This window comes from Zeugodacus cucurbitae, chromosome 4, assembly GCF_028554725.1.
Source record: "Zeugodacus cucurbitae isolate PBARC_wt_2022May chromosome 4, idZeuCucr1.2, whole genome shotgun sequence".
In the NCBI taxonomy this organism is placed as follows: Eukaryota; Metazoa; Arthropoda; class Insecta; order Diptera; family Tephritidae; genus Zeugodacus; species Zeugodacus cucurbitae.
In genome coordinates this window covers 35844028-35858334 of record NC_071669.1, presented here as the reverse complement: position 1 = coordinate 35858334, position 14307 = coordinate 35844028, and positions in this window count along the sequence as shown.

Sequence of the window (14307 nt, the reverse complement as noted above, 5' to 3'; positions counted from 1 at the left end):
ACTATTGATAGTATTGAATTTTGAAATAAAATGAGAGCGGAACTAAAAATTCAAATTTAAGCTAAACAATACATTCGTATCAGATACCGTAGTTCCATGGAGGTCAGCACATATTCACTCCCTATAGTCGAGACGAGATTCACATTTTTTTCTAAACTCCAATTTGTTGTAATATCTTTAATTTTTCATTTTGAGGATCCTCCCGAACACCCTACAGGATCAATTTAAATCAGTCTCTGGTCCTCACTGTGAAGGTAAAATTTAAAAAAATGTTATAATTTTTGAATTATGCGAGTTTCGACGATAAAATTGTTCTTGTCTTAAAAAGTCTTCTAATTGGAAATACCATATTGTGAAGTTAAAAGTCGGCAGAGCTGTCGTTCGGAAATTTTGTATTGTTGGAGGAAGTATGCTTTCATTTTAAAAATATGTTTGATTCATTTATGATTTCGCTTTCTACAATAGAATTTCTTTCCGACAGGTTGAATAAGTCCTATCACTCAGGTAAATGGGATTAAGCTACTGAAAAAACCTCTGGAAGAATATTTTAACATACAGTAAATATCTCGAAAGTGCATATACATAAATATAGAACATAGAAGTGCACTTAGATCCGTATGCCATAATCAGAAATAGCATTTAAAGCCTTCAACTGCAACTTTTACAATGAAAAAGTTCAACAACAATCAATTATTGTCGTCTGATAGCCCCACAGTTTTGGCAGAGTGTAGTTGTGTGTTGCGATTATTCGATCATTGAGCTAGGCATTATGCGAATATTCAAGGACATCCTGAATCTGTTGCCACAATTACGTACGAAACTCTTAAAGTTCTAATACATGCCAGCAATTATGCTGCGCATGCTTTCGAAATAGTCACACCAAAGCCTATGTGTGGTGGAACGCAAAAATGTGTTAGTTTCTGTGTGTGTACTGCACGCACGAAATTATTGCAACTTGTACACATTCTGGTTATTTGTTTCTGTTTCAGTGGTTAAAATCTTGCGTTCGTTGCTTGACTGCCACACCACTTACGCCTGCACGCACATCCGTTGGCAGCAGTTATAGTTTTTTAACTATGCCCCAATGAGCGGGCCATTCTCTGTGCCAATGCGCACAGTGCGTAGACACATTTAAAAGAGCTGCTTGATACTATGGAATTTCGATATCCAATTAATTTTAGGATTAGATTTTGAACACCCCTTGTTTAATATGAACTATTTTAATTTTTATTAAATCTTGATTTTGTTCCCTTACCTATTATGAACACCCTATTACATTAATGAGTATTTTCTCATTAGTCGAAAAAGTGCGTAAAACGAAGTACGAAAGTTTAAGCACAAAGGAGAGAATATCGGAGCCGTCTTTAGATATAGATTAAGATCTTTTTATTATTCGCGAAAATCTAGAGACTGTTTTAAATTGCTTAATTGTATAATAATGCAACTTTACATTATAGTTGGTTTTAAGTTAGCAAATAATTTTTAATTATAAGGTATTTGCTTAACCTTAAAATATTAGGTGGGTTTAAACATTTCAAAAATTGGAATTATATTTTTTTTGTATTATTATGAAGTACAATATGTTTAAAATATTTTCCAAAAATCAAATCAATCCGAGGAAAATTCTAAGAGATAGACCATTTGGAAGTTCCGCCCATCAGGCCACGTCAGGTTGAATATAAAACTTTAAACACGTGTATCTTGAAAGAAGTATCTTGATGATGTGCTATCTTAATCTGATTAAGTATCGAACAAGCAACCATGATTATATGCCAATATTTATTTGTCATTATTATAACTATAACACTTTAACCAGTTACTTCATCAGTTGCCATCCGTGTTTCGTCTTCTAGATAAGTTTAAGATAAATTTTAAGTGGATAAATAAAATTGATTTAAAATTTCAATTTAAAAGAGAGAGCTTAATTGTGATTGTGATTGTACGAAAATTTAGAATAAGAATTTACATGAAAACTTTCCGGACAAGGTAAAACTTGAGTAAATTTCCATAAAGGTTAAATGGTGCAGTGTTATCCCATATGATTATTTACAAATGAAGACTTAAAACCATTTTGTTCGTTCTCTTAAAATTGATGATAAAAAGCACTTTCTGAAAAGAAAAGGAGTTATTAGATTTAAGTGTGTAATAACCCTCCCATGAAACAAATTTGGAATACTGGTGGGACTGTATACGGGTCACTGTAAGCACAGGAAACACCTTTAAATTTTGGGACTTAACAACTCAACTGAGGAGTGCATCGACTCCTTTACTCCCAACACCATTCTGGAATTTACCAGAGTGTTGGGACTTATGAAGATAATGATATAATTTTCTATTCTCTCTCTCGGATTGTAATTATATTTGGATTGTAATCATATTTGGTACCATGTTAATTTGTACTATTAACCATGGACTCAATAAGTTTCATTACTACATTCGGCTACGGTATTTAAATCAAAATATAAAAAAAAGTTAACCAGATGGGACAAAATCAACTGGAAGGGCTATAGGAAAGTCGACTAGAGGAACGAATATAATTTTCTATTCTCTCTCTCGGATTGTAATTATATTTGGATTGTAATCGTATTTGGTACCATGTTAATTTGTACTATTAACCATGGACTCAATAAGTTTCATTACTACATTCGGCTACGGTATTTAAATCAAAATATAAGAAAACACACTGTTATCAGAAAAAGATCTACTATAAATTTCATTAAGATATCTCAGATATTTACCGATATTTTCGGTAAAAGTCAATCATAGGGTCTGTGTTCTCATATTCGGTAACGGGGTAGGTAAGTTGCAGTCGACCATTCTTGGAGAAGTGGCGCCACATCTCAAATGCATCATTGTGCAAAGTTTTATTTCGATATCGTTATTGTAAGATGCAAGAAGAGATGGACGGTTTTGGAAATATGTTAAAGGAAAACTAGAATTAAGATGTTAATTGCCCACGATATGGAAGCATACTGATAACGTGTTAAAGTGGAATTATGAAATGGAAATCTTTGACATTTCAAAGTAATTACATTGAAGCGGACCGCTAACCTTCACACTTTATAGAGACTGTTTGATGGTCCTTTGTCCGCGTAATATCAATATCGACGCGGCGAAGCCAGCATCAGCACTGGAAATAGAACCCAATGCTGCACCACCGTCACTTATCTAATGTTCCGTTTGCGAATTTGAATGCCACACACGCATAAATACACATATTCATACACACACACGCGTATCCACAGGCATGCTTACGTTCTTTGCAATACACCATACGGGGTGTTCGCCGAACTGAATTCAACTCAGTTTTGAGTTTAATAATAATCAAAACGCACTTATAAATTATGCGGTACACCTTGACACCAATCAGTGTTAGAGCCTAAGTTGCTTGTTGCTGCATGTACAAATGCATTTGACTGCATATACACACATACATACATATATGTATGTACGAGTATATCTATGTATATGTAAGAATAGTTAAAAGCAAAAACAAAAACTCACTTCCACTGCAAATAAATACATGCATTCAATCGTTTATCCATTAAATCAGTGCTAAGATTCTCAGACACCTTTTCTTACTCATGTTGTTGTTGCTTTATTGCTTTGGCAAATGTTTGAGGCGGTTTGAGTTTAAGATCTGTGGGTGATGCTCACACAGTTTCGATTCCAGGTACGGACGCAAAAAATTGTTAGCATCACTATTCTGATGACCGTTTAATTAATAAATAGTAAGAAACATTTCAAGTTGCTAAGTTTTGGAAAACCCAAGTAGAAAAAGTTGCTCACTGCAGCCAAATAATAATTTAAAAGTTTGGTAAAACCCAGGAAATGTACGAATAAGTAAGTTTTTTGCTTTTAAGTGAATATAGTGAATTCAAAACATTTAATTATGGCAACTGCGTCAAAATTAAACAAGTTGTGAGGTTAGTATATAATGCCAAGCAATGAGTAGAGTAGACATTTAGTGCGTTCTTGAAGGATAATTACGCAAACAAATTAATCCTTTAGCGACTGTATGTTAAAATAAGGCAAATATAAAACAAAATCCAATAAAACTGCAATTTTTTAAATGTGAATGCCGAAACCTTTTACACCAAGAGTAGATCATTATTTTATAGCGCAATCGATTTCGTATTCGAGTAATGCCTGGAAATTCCCAAAAAAAGGAGTCGAATATATAATCAACACTTTTTAATTTCCATTAATTCTAAAGTTACAGTTATACTGATGATGTGTCTGCATGAGGGTTGAGGTAACTCATACTCAGGGCTGAGGTAACTCATACGCCATGGCTGTTAAGCGACCCTTTTAAGTAATTACAACAATGCAATCAAAAGTGGTTAAACAGAAAATAATAATATAGACAATTATAACTGTGATAAGATGTATGGGCATACAGAAATTAGAAAGACTTGTGAATACCCTGTGTTTATAAAATAAATGTGCTTTGAATGTTAACCTTCCCAAGCTCCAATAACCCCAATAGCCGTGTTATGTTTCAAAACAAACGTGGAAGTTCGGAGCACATTATGTATACAATACATGCAAGTAAATGTAAATGCAACGAATTTACGAACACACACCACCTACTCTAAAAACAAATATTATTAGAAGTATCCAAGTGGCGAGTTTTGTTACAAAAAGCGAAAATTACCACCTTTTTAGTAATGCATAAATATTAATTTTAAACAAATTATGTATAGCAATTAATGAAGGGGAGCAATAAAAAAATTAAATAAAAAGAACACTTATAAAAGAATTCTACTATCAAGATGTATTCACAACAAAGCAGGTTGAAACTAATGTAACAACTGAAAAATGTGTTTATTTAAGTTGTTAAAGACTGCAATTGGCATAAATAGATTTCCAGGTATGCACGAATTTGATTACTTGTTGTTTACTGGGTAATGAGCGATTATATATGTAATTCGCTAATTTGTTAGACTTACTAGGCATATGTATGTAAAAGTAGCCACATCCGTCATTTATAGGTATTGGCCCTAATCGAGAGAAAATTTCGAAGGTCCTATTAAAACCACAATAGAAATTGTTATATATGAATCAGAACATGATACTTAAAGTAAAATTTATAAAAACTTGATTTGCTCATAAATGACTAAAGATATAAAAAACTCCTAAAAGTACATAAACCTCTCTTAAAACTAGAATTCAACCAATATTGCAAGAGTACAAAATATGTAAATTTCCAAAAGTAAACTTTGGGAAATTGGGACAATAGTTAATTGGAGATTCAGGTTCTATTATGATAAAATGCAGTTAATAGAATGCGATGCAATCTACTCTACATATACAATGAATATATATATATATATATATATATGTATATACATATGTATGTGAGTGTGCAAATACGTTTGTTTGCGAGCATTGATACGTTTTTTACAACTAAATATAATCAAATTGACATTGAAAATATCAACTTTCATAGAATAACATTGCACGAGAGCATTCGCATTCGCTAAATACGCCTTTTCGCCTATTCGCATTTACACAGTCGCTTGGCGACACTAACAGCTACATATGTAAGTATGTGCGTATGTGGGTACGCACGGATGATGAGGTTATTAGCCGCTTTCAAGAACAGCCGTTAGAATTTTACATTTTTGCATGCACCCATATGTGTGTGTCCTTTGACGACTCACAACACATATATAAATCAGCCTCTACAAGTTGACATGCATACATATGTACATATATATTTGTAATTGTTTTTTTTTTTGTATTGCTGGCGTACATCATAAATGCACATACAAATTGTGTAAATAGTTTTCAGCATATCTACATTCAGAACATACTCAGAGCACTGATGTCTTTCATCAATAGACGTAAGAAATATGTGTATATATATGAAAATGCATGAATACAATGGATGAAAGATTTGAATCAGAACAGATCCAAGATTTTTGGGAGATGTTTTACGACAAGCCTATTCGCGCTGTAACTTAGGATACACATAAGGACAATAAATATATTATTTTTATAGGGAACACTCTGATCACTTTTTATAGAGTTATATGAAATTAACCGTTATTTAGCAATACCGAGATCTTATGTTATTTTAGGACCACTGCCCTCGATTTTTGAACGTAAGGGACAGGTTGGAAATTGCACTTGGGGGTAGTTTTACGGTGGAAAACTTGACTGCATTTATGTGTCAGTCCTCTAATAAGTGGAGAGCTGTTAGCGAAGCGGCAGCTTCAATTAAGACAGAACTGAGACATGTGCAACAAGTTAGGCGTATGTCTGTCCGTACCATAGAGGAGACCTAAAATTGTCTTGTCACTCCCACGAAGTAATACTTAATCCGGTGGTTCCGTGGGAGAGTCTTTAGTTGGGAGTAGGTTAGGTTTAGCGGATTAAAGTTCCGCACTCCGGCTTACGATGCTTCCCCTACTATAAAAAATTGCATGTATATTACATGCACTTACTGTGCACATATGCGATGAATCGAAGTTTATTATTATTTATTATTACAACGAAGAAAAATTTATGTAATAAATCAATTGTACGGGGCACATTTACAGTAAAATAAATTAAATATAGTAGCATCCACATAAATCCTTGTAAGCGCAGCAAATTTCCTATTACAAATATCTTAGTTCGACATTCGACTAAACGGAGAAGTTAGCGTTGATTATAATATTATAGATAATTGCTAACCCTTTACAAACTATATGTATTAACTCATACATACATATATAAAGTACAAAAGTCTATTATACAAGTAAACGGTTGTTTGTTTTAAAATATTACCACAGTAAAACGTAATGTCTTTAACTCCCACCCAAATCTGTTCCAAATACATAAAATCAAAAATACATGCTTTTGTTCTTGTTATGTCTGCCTTACAAATTACATATTATAAAGGCTCAAGGGTTCAGCAACATCAACCATTCTCCGAGTAGGCCAAATCTGTCGGCCACCGCCCAGCTGATGCCAATGTACGCCGCCGTGAGCGGCATACGAAAAAATACAGACATCGATTTGTCAGCACAAGTATATAAACAGTTAGACGAAAGTCCCAAATCACATGTAAATATATATGTATATAATGTAATGCATGAACACGCATCTAAACTCACACTAGCGTAGAATTCAAGTTTGTTGTTTTTGCGTTTTGTTGACTGAAATACCAAATTTCAAGTTCAAGGTTAAGCGACGCCCTGCCTACAAAAAACTCCAAGGCAGCCGTCCAATGATTCCTCATTTTTATTTTACGTACAAAATCCTATACTTAAACACCCGCCCGAAAATTGTGCAAAGTGTGGCCCAGACAGACGTTTACACACTCGCACATGCATAACGGTATATTACACACGAACATACATATGTATTTGTCGATGCGTGAGGTGGTGCACGCACATCGAGCAAACGGCCCACAAAGTCGACAAGCGTCGTCGTCATCATCGTCGCCGCGTCTATGTATATAAAAAGGACACAATTTCATTTTTAGGTTCTGCTGTCTGACACACCCATACCAGCGCTGGCGGCACGCATACCAAATCGTAAGAACGTACACCGACAGAAACGAACACACAGGAAGGCAGTGTGAACAAGGATGATTAGGTGGCACTCCATGCGCACAAACGTAAAATTATGTATAATCAGAAGAAAGGACAACAACTGCGAAAGCATAGGCGTATAGCCGTTTCAAAAATCACCGGAGGGTTTGTTATTTGTGAAGCGGTTAGAACAGCCTTACATATTATTGGGTAAAGTTCGAGATAACTTGTTTCAGTGAACTCATTTTGGCAACAACGTATTTTCGCTGCCAATCAGAAAAGCGCAGACGAGCCATTTCTATATAACATCCCCGTGATGAGACTCCCCCTTATGTATGATTCAACTGAAAGTATATGAGTGAAACTGAAAGTAAAATGAGTGCGGAAAATAGCATTTATTCACAACTGGGTAATAATAGTTGTTGTTTGTTGTTTCTCTCGAATTTTCGCTCATTTCGTGCCATTACATTTGTGTTCGTTGGTGGAAAAAAGTTGCACACCCGTCTGGCGGTTTTGTCGAGACCATACCATACACGGAAAGAGGCAATATCCTTTTGACCTTGAACGTTCATTATGACGCAGAGAATTTATTGACCCGACATTGTTGCCACTCGCAGACAAATATCCGAGTAGACATCAATACAAACCGACCTAACGGCCCTCCGCGCCCACCTTGCCAAACAGTCGAGCGCAAACTTTTTTCCAGCCGATAAGGATGTACGCAAAAGGTACGCATGAGGCACCAAAACCAACCAAAATAAAACTGACGAACGTTGACTGCAAGACACTCCACTAACCATGTCTGCCATTTTCGGGGCATAGACACAAACACTCTATGCCTTTGTTTGAGCGCAATGTGAATTAGATGTCTGGTGCGTCTCAGTTTGTCTCTGGTCGTCACTGCCGTCTTATTTGTTCTTTGACTCGTCTGACTGGTTGCCGTGTGAGGGGCAGTCAGTGTGGTTCACAGTAGGCTCCGCGACGCCATCTTCTTCGTCAACGTCCTCTACATCCGCTACGTCTCTAACGCTTACATTTATATATAATTTACTGCTATTCGCAATTTCAAGGTAGTGGGATCTTGTTCCGCCGTGCTCCTTCCGAAATGTGTGCTTGCTGGCACCCAACATCCATACTCCTTAGGCTAAATCATTTCACTTTGTGTAAATGTATTTGAGCTATGACTTCAATACGGAGGTATGCTTGATGTAGGTGCAGCTGCATTGAAAAACACGGTGGTGATTGGGTTTCAGACCTCATCTGCAAATGCACTTCAGTATATAACCGAGCCGAATGTATAATGGGACTCAAGACAGAGTTTCATGAACTTGCGTCTCCTCAGGTTTAACAAACTCAGATTCTATTCAAGGTCAGAAGCGTGTACTTATGTACATATGTATCTAAATGCCAAACTAGGAATTGAAAGGAAAGAATAGGAATTGGTAAAAGCAGCAGAAATAGTAAAATTGTACAAAGAGTACAGATGATTTGGGCGAATACAAATGACAGGCCTGCCATAAAATTAAACAGCAGTTAATGTATATCTTTTTTTACTTTTCAACTAGAGGTATTCTAAAATCTCATTTATAGTTTGAGTCAATTCAAAAATGTTTCCCAATGGCGATTTTTGTATTGCAGACGTTTAAGAGGGGCTCACCTCCTCACTTGCGAATTTTACAGGGCGTATGAGTGATCTTTAGACGAGAGCATATTAGCTGAGACTCTCTGTATTTTATATTATAGCAAGCTAACACTGATTTTCGACATGTAGACGAAAGAAGACAAAGCGTCAATTCAATGTTAATGGCATAAAAACAACTCCTGGTTCACTAAGCCATGAGAACGCAGAAGTCGAACGTTAAAGAACGCCAAATTCAATCCTCCAATCTCGCTGTAAGATAAATGAGATTTAAACGTCGAAATATTATAGTTACCAACGTTTAAGCCTATGTCTAAATGCTTAATGATTTTTTAATATATTTACACTCTGAAGATTGAATCAATAAAAGTAATAAGAATTCAATAAACTAACTTCAAAAATTTATTTCTTATAAATAATTCATTTATCGGTATAAAACGAACAGAATAAATATAATAATAAGACAAATAACTCAGAACTCTTATAGTGCAGTTTAAGACATGAGGATTTCCTAACATATAAAACACAGTAGGCGTAGTTTGGAACGGTGCATTAATGAAAACAACTTAAACAAGTAAGGAAAGGCTAAGTTCGGGTGTAACCGAACATTTTATACTCTCGCAATTTATTGAAGAAATTTTATTAAGATAACGCACAAATTTACCCATAAATTCGGCATAAAGTTTAATAGAATAACGAAAATCGTCCTATATAGTGTATGAGGGCTGCGGAAATTCCTGAACCGATTTCATTCATTTTCACCAGCAAGGTACACTATATCCAAGACTATACACTCACTTAATTTCGCTAAGATATCTCACATATTAATCAATACATATATGCAGATTGGAGATCAACGAATTTTTGAAAAACCTATAATTAGGTATATGTTGTGATGTTGTGACCCGATTTTAATAATTTTTGGAACAGAGACACACTATTGGAAGAAAACAATTTCCTCTGAATTACATTAAATTAGCTGGGAGATTTACCCATATGTTCGGTTAAAATTTAACCTTAGGCGCTGAGTTCAACATGTTCGATATCTGGGGCCTTGAAAAGTTATAGTCCGTTTTCGACAATTTTTTCACAAGTGATGCCACAGATCATATACTGTATTTGTGTAAAGTTTTATTTCGTTATCATCATTGGTTCCTAATGTATATATTATAAAGTGATATGAACCTGTCATGGTTGTGAACCGATTTCATCGATTTTCCACACATGTCATCAGGGTGTCAATAAAATGTTATATACCGAATTTCATTGAAATCTGTCGAGTAGTTCCTGAGATATGGTTTTTGACCCATAAGTGGGCGATGCCACGCCCATTTTCCATTTTGTAAAAAAATCTCAGTGCAGCTTCTTTCTGCCATTTCTTATGTAAAATTTGGTGTTTCTGACGTTTCTCGTTAGTGAGTTAACGCACTTTTAGTCATTTTCAACCTAACCTTTGTATGGGAGGTGGGCGTGGCTATTATCCGATTTCTTTCATTTTTGGACTGTATAAGGAAATGGGTAAAAGAAACGACTGCAGAAAGTTTGGTTTATATAGCTTTATTGGTTTACAAGATATATACAAAAAACATATTTGGGGGCATGGTCACGCCCACTTTTCCAAAAAAATTACATCCAAATGTGCCCCTCCCTAATGCGATCCTATGTTCCAAATTTTATTTTCATAACTTTATTTATGGCTTAGTTATAGCTCTTTATGTGTTTTTGGTTATCGACATTTTGTGGGCGTGGCAGTTGTCCGATTCCGCCCATCTTCGAACTTAACCTTCTTATGGTGCCAAGGAACACGTGTTCCAAGTTTATTAAGATATCTCAATTTTTACTCAAGTTACAGCTTGCACGGACGGACAGACGGACAGACGGACAGACGGACGGACGGACAGACAGACATCCGGATTTGAACTTTACTCGTCACCCTGATCACTTTGGTATATATAACCCTATATCTAACTCGTTTAGTTTTAGGACTTACAAACAACCGTTATGTGGACAAAACTATAATACTCTCTTTAGCAACTTTTGTTGCGAGAGTATAAAAAGTGAAATGTAAGGTACTGGATAAGGAAGCGAAGCGTATGGGTCTGGTGGTGAACGAGACGAAATATTTCCAGTCGTCAAACAAATAGTCAGCGCATTCGCGTCTTGGCTCCCACGTCACTGTTGACAGTCATAACTTTGAAGTAGTAGATAATTTTGTCTATCTGGGAACCAGCATTAACATCAATAACAATGTCAGCCTGGAAATATAACGCAGAATCACTCTTGCCAACAGGTGCTACTATGAACTGAGTAAGCACTTGAAAAGTAAAGTTCTCTCTCGACGAACAAAAACCAAACTCTACAAGTCTCTCATCATTCCGGTCCTACTTTACGGTGCAGAAGCGTGGACGATGTCAACATCCGATGAGACGGCACTAGGAGTTTTCGAGAGAAAGGTTTTGCGGAAGATTTATGGTCCCTTAAACATTGGCAACGGCGAATACCGCAGAAGATGGAATGATGAGCTGTATATGTTATTCGACGACATAGACATAGTCCCACGAATAAAAAGACAGTGGCTACGCTGGCTAGGTCATGTTGTTCGAATGGACGAAAGTGCTCCAGCTCTGAAAGTGTTTTATGCAGTACCCGCTGCTGGAAGCCGAGAAAGAGGGAGACCTCCACTCCGATGGAAGGACCAGGTGGAGAGGGACCTGACTGCCAGAAGGAATTTTGCAATTTTTTTAATTATACGAGTATTTATAATTTAATAATTTACAACTCAAATTGGATATTTGTTGGAAAAAGGGAAAAACGCTAACTGCTTTGGAAATAAATTAGTGACACCACTTTTCGAATCGGCAAATTGCACTCAAAATTGGGAGGCTTGAGACCGTTGCTCGAAATTTATTAAAAACGCTTAAAATTAGGGTAGGGTAGACCACAAGGTTATAAAAGCTTGAGCTTGCGTGAATTGCTCGAATTTGTGACGAAGCTATTAAAAATCTGATACCGGCAAAAAACATGACCAAAGAATGGGGCGCAACTTTGGAGGGGGTTTTGTAACAGAGACACACTATTGGAAGAAAACAATTTCCTCTGAATTACATTAAATTAGCTGGGAGATTTACCCATATGTTCGGTTAAAATTTAACCTTAGGCGCTGAGTTCAACATGTTCGATATCTGGGGCCTTGAAAAGTTATAGTCCGTTTTCGACAATTTTTTCACAAGTGATGCCACAGATCATATACTGTATTTGTGTAAAGTTTTATTTCGTTATCATCATTGGTTCCTAATGTATATATTATAAAGTGATATGAACCTGTCATGGTTGTGAACCGATTTCATCGATTTTCCACACATGTCATCAGGGTGTCAATAAAATGTTATATACCGAATTTCATTGAAATCTGTCGAGTAGTTCCTGAGATATGGTTTTTGACCCATAAGTGGGCGATGCCACGCCCATTTTCCATTTTGTAAAAAAATCTCAGTGCAGCTTCTTTCTGCCATTTCTTATGTAAAATTTGGTGTTTCTGACGTTTCTCGTTAGTGAGTTAACGCACTTTTAGTCATTTTCAACCTAACCTTTGTATGGGAGGTGGGCGTGGCTATTATCCGATTTCTTTCATTTTTGGACTGTATAAGGAAATGGGTAAAAGAAACGACTGCAGAAAGTTTGGTTTATATAGCTTTATTGGTTTACAAGATATATACAAAAAACATATTTGGGGGCATGGTCACGCCCACTTTTCCAAAAAAATTACATCCAAATGTGCCCCTCCCTAATGCGATCCTATGTTCCAAATTTTATTTTCATAACTTTATTTATGGCTTAGTTATAGCTCTTTATGTGTTTTTGGTTATCGACATTTTGTGGGCGTGGCAGTTGTCCGATTCCGCCCATCTTCGAACTTAACCTTCTTATGGTGCCAAGGAACACGTGTTCCAAGTTTATTAAGATATCTCAATTTTTACTCAAGTTACAGCTTGCACGGACGGACAGACGGACAGACGGACAGACGGACGGACGGACAGACAGACATCCGGATTTGAACTTTACTCGTCACCCTGATCACTTTGGTATATATAACCCTATATCTAACTCGTTTAGTTTTAGGACTTACAAACAACCGTTATGTGGACAAAACTATAATACTCTCTTTAGCAACTTTTGTTGCGAGAGTATAAAAAGTGAAATGTAAGGTACTGGATAAGGAAGCGAAGCGTATGGGTCTGGTGGTGAACGAGACGAAATATTTCCAGTCGTCAAACAAATAGTCAGCGCATTCGCGTCTTGGCTCCCACGTCACTGTTGACAGTCATAACTTTGAAGTAGTAGATAATTTTGTCTATCTGGGAACCAGCATTAACATCAATAACAATGTCAGCCTGGAAATATAACGCAGAATCACTCTTGCCAACAGGTGCTACTATGAACTGAGTAAGCACTTGAAAAGTAAAGTTCTCTCTCGACGAACAAAAACCAAACTCTACAAGTCTCTCATCATTCCGGTCCTACTTTACGGTGCAGAAGCGTGGACGATGTCAACATCCGATGAGACGGCACTAGGAGTTTTCGAGAGAAAGGTTTTGCGGAAGATTTATGGTCCCTTAAACATTGGCAACGGCGAATACCGCAGAAGATGGAATGATGAGCTGTATATGTTATTCGACGACATAGACATAGTCCCACGAATAAAAAGACAGTGGCTACGCTGGCTAGGTCATGTTGTTCGAATGGACGAAAGTGCTCCAGCTCTGAAAGTGTTTTATGCAGTACCCGCTGCTGGAAGCCGAGAAAGAGGGAGACCTCCACTCCGATGGAAGGACCAGGTGGAGAGGGACCTGACTGCCAGAAGGAATTTTGCAATTTTTTTAATTATACGAGTATTTATAATTTAATAATTTACAACTCAAATTGGATATTTGTTGGAAAAAGGGAAAAACGCTAACTGCTTTGGAAATAAATTAGTGACACCACTTTTCGAATCGGCAAATTGCACTCAAAATTGGGAGGCTTGAGACCGTTGCTCGAAATTTATTAAAAACGCTTAAAATTAGGGTAGGGTAGACCACAAGGTTATAAAAGCCTGAGCTTGCGTGAATTGCTCGAATTTATGACGAAGCTATTAAAAATCTG